The sequence below is a fragment of the Amblyomma americanum genome, chromosome 1 (genome assembly GCF_052857255.1).
Source record: "Amblyomma americanum isolate KBUSLIRL-KWMA chromosome 1, ASM5285725v1, whole genome shotgun sequence".
In the NCBI taxonomy this organism is placed as follows: domain Eukaryota; kingdom Metazoa; phylum Arthropoda; class Arachnida; order Ixodida; family Ixodidae; genus Amblyomma; species Amblyomma americanum.
Window position 1 is genome coordinate 301,616,465 of NC_135497.1, and position 3,903 is coordinate 301,620,367.

Below are 3,903 nucleotides of genomic sequence, written 5' to 3' on the forward strand. Positions count from 1 at the left end.
AAAAGACATGAAAGATATCTGGTTCAATGTAACAATCTTCGTTCACATTTCTGGAAACTGTTCAATTTTTTAAAAGCTTACTTTGTGCAGTTTTTCTAGTAAATTGTTGAAAGCAATCATTTGAAAGGAGACATCGCGATTGCTGTAAACATCACTACCGTCGTGCTTGAACATGTGCTGCACGTGTCGTGTGTTACATGCTGTTCCTCCGCTGTTCTTTCTTTCTGTGTCATTTGCTGAAGCTTCCTTGCGGGCTGTGAATACTCGAAGTGCAATACTGGGAAACGTCTGTGAAAGTGCTGTGCGCGTGTGACAGTTCCTGAGCAATTTGTTAAAATGCCAGGACACTGTTGTGTTCCCGGCTGCCGCGGGAATTACGATGGAGAAAAGACTGCGCGTCTTCACTTTCCCAGCTGATGCTGACAGAAGGAGGCAATGGTTGAAAGCCATTCCACGTGCTGATTTCGAACCCGTAAAGCGCTCAGTGGTAAGCCGAAAAAGCGTGATATTTATTCCGCGACATAGCTGTGTGTACATAATGCGCTACAACATGGCCTAGTGGGCGAGCTGGAAATATTCTAAATTTGAAATATTTCACTGCGCTAATTGCTATTGCACCCATGGAAATTATCATCTTAAATATGCTAACCTTATCTGCGCTGGGCTTTGCAGGTCTGCGAGCGGCACTTTAAAGAATCAGACATTCGGTTCGTATGTGGACTCAAAAACGGGCAAAGTCGTCGAGGCAAAATTGAAGATCGCTCGTCTCAGCTCCGACGCCATTCCCAGTGTATTCCCGAACTGTCCCGCGTACCTTTCTGCGCCCGCCACTACGTCCCGAGAAGCACCGACTGAAAAGAGAATGCGTCTTGAAGCAGCTTCTTTACGAGATGCCATCGCCATGTCACTCCAGACACACGAGGAGGAAGAAGCAAAGAACAAGATTGACACTTTCCAATTTCTACTGGAGTGCCTTCCTCAAATCAAGCTTTCTGGTTTTTGGAATGTTATTTCTCGACCTGCCTGCGTCCTTTTTCTCAATCTTGCTGTTGATGACGTCCCTCGTGTTTTGTCGTCAGTCACGGTCTTAGAGAACCTCACGGTGAAAGTTCATTACCGAAATGTGCAGCTGACTACAATTGATGGCATAGATACCATCCCTCACACAGTACATGATATCCGTTGCTTGATAGGTCTGCTGGATGCTGTAGAGTCGTTTCACGGAAAATTGTTGTCTAAGCAGGAAGAAGAAATTGATGGTTTGCTTAAGTTGGCACTTTCCTTGCTTGAAGATGCCTTAAATTGTGAACTGGCAGATGTTGAACAACCCAATGCAGTTAGTTTTTTGAAAGAGTAAGTTTCTCTTCTTCTTGTCAAGCATAGCAGGTCATCCCGGTATTCTGCAGAGTTGCTGGTATTCTCAAGCATTTTATTTACAGTTTCTCCGCATGCTTATAGGTTCCTTCACAGTTCCAGAAACCTTAGATTACCCCATAAATCTACAATATGTCGTATATGTAACTCCTACAGCGTAAGCCCGGCAGCTGAACAGCAAGGCACTTCTTTCCTATCGTATTCAAAGAAGCTTGTCGCAGTAGTGACGGAGCATGAAAAAATTGTTGTACTCATGATGGACGAAATTCACCTGCAGCCGTATTTTGATTATAAGGGAGGAGTAATTGTTGGTGCGGCTACAAATAGCCCTATTGCAGCAAAAACAGCCCATGTTTTTATGATGCAAAGCTTGCTTTCGTGGCAGAAGAATGTTGTGCACATACTGCCAGTAGAGCGCATCAACGCACAGCAGCTTCACACTATTCTGCATAGTATCATTACTCAGCTAGAGCATGTTGGGTTGCGTATAATCGCAGTCATAGCTGACAATAACTCAATCAACCGGAAAACAATGTCACTTTTTGGGGCCCCCTGCAAACTTCAGAGTGTGTATCCACACCCTGCAGACTCTAAACGTCCTCTCTTTTTTCTGATTGATCCTGTACACTTAATAAAATGCGTCAGGAATAACTGGATCAATCAGCGAAATGCTGGAACATGCATGTTCTTCCCTAGCCCCACAGGACCTAATATAAAGCCACCTATACTTACAGCTTCATTTAAAACACTTCAAGAACTTCACTCGAAAGAACAGGGTCCGCTGATTAAATCAGCACCAACACTTTCGTCTAAATCTCTGAACCCACCGAATATTGAGCGACAGAATGTCAAGCTTGCGCTAAGGATTTTCAGCCCGTCTACGGCAGCAGCTCTGCGAGCATGTGGGCCCAGACTTGAGCTAGATCATGTGTCTGGTACTGCACAGTTCCTTGAAACAATAACAAAGTGGTGGAACATTGTAAATGTAGACATGCAACAAGGGTACTCGACTTCGTGATGAGCTGCAGTCACCGATTACATCAGCGTCAAGTCCACAGATCCAGTTTCTGTTAAGTATAGTGGAGTGGCTAGATCTGTGGCAGTGTCTCAAATTTGACACAGGCATACTTACAAGAGAGACTCACAGTGCGCTCCGACTCACGACAGACACCTTGGTAAAGATGACTAGGTATTGCCTAGATGAAATGAACTTCGAGTATGTACTTTTAGGAAAGTTTCAGACTGATTGCTTGGAAGAGAGGTTTGGCAAATACCGCCAACTCTTCGGTGCACAATACCACATTTCCTTAAGACATGTCTATGAGTCGGAGCAAAAGCTTCGCCTGCAGAACATTCTGGAGCTCCCAGAGTTTGAGGCTGTAACAGATGCGGTGGCAGTAAATGATGCAGTACTTGAAGTGTTTGACATTGAGGTAACGGACGACGATTATGCGAAGGCGCCAAATCTCCCAGCAACCACTTACGTTGCTGGCTATTGTTCTCACGCTGCGTTCAAAAAGATGTCATGCATGACTTGCAAAGAAAATTTAATGCTAGAAGATGAAATTGAAGTAGAAGGTGGGGAGTTAGTCAAGGCCATGACTCGTGGTAGTCTCAAGTTTCCACAGCCTGCCATAGTAAATGCTGTGCTTACTGCTGAGATAGTTCTCGACAAACTGAGAAGCGAACAGCATGCGACAGTTTCATATACTACCAAATCAAAAGGAGGCTCTCTTGGCACTCACACATGATGTGTTAAACGACGGCATTGACTTTGATGTGTGTGAGAATGGGCACACTCCACAGTTGGTAATGAACTATGTCCTAAGTGCAGCAGCAAGCACGCTTCTAAATAATCTTTGTAAAAGAAAAAATGATCAACTTATAGTTGAAAAGGCTGCAAAAGAAAAAGAGAGAAAATTGAAGACATTGAAGAATTGACTACACTATGTGCTTGTGACTGTTTTTGTTAGTTTTTTTAGTTTCGAAACCAGTTTTTGCGTTGTATTATATATTCTGCATATTTTCTTTTGTTTGCTTTCTGTTTACAGCTTTTCTGTTGTTGGCTTCACTTACTGCAATTTATGATTCAGTGCTGTAACAGTTTTCTTACCTCCTACACCTACTGATCGTGTTTCTCATCTGAAAATAAAATACGACTTGTGAAAGTCCTCTGCGTTGTTCATTTTCAATAAAAAAATATTACGAACGTATCTTCACACATGCGCGCTTTGATATAAAGTCAGTAAAAGTCTGCTAAAATGTAACTGCTTATACTTTCAAAGAAACAAGAACAAAAAAAAATTCGGTTAGGGTGTGGGCAAGCAAAACACGAATTAAAAAAAAAGTAATTTTCTTTTCGAGAGACATAAGCAGCACTTTGAAATGCGCGAAATGCGTGCGAGCGTGGAAGCCGAACCTACTGGGCCGTTGCAGTGCGGTGACGTCACGCAAACGTGGAGAGGCCTTAAAAAGTCTAGGTGGTGTTGCCAGAACACAACGACTACGCTCAAATACAATTGAACAGAC

At 43.2% G+C, this 3,903-nt stretch overlaps 1 pseudogene; it reads left to right on the forward strand.

Moving 5' to 3' along the window:
* Positions 1-336: 336 nt before the first annotated feature.
* Positions 337-3,315, forward strand: LOC144119620 (uncharacterized; annotated as a pseudogene).
* The last annotated feature ends 588 nt before the right edge of the window (positions 3,316-3,903 follow it).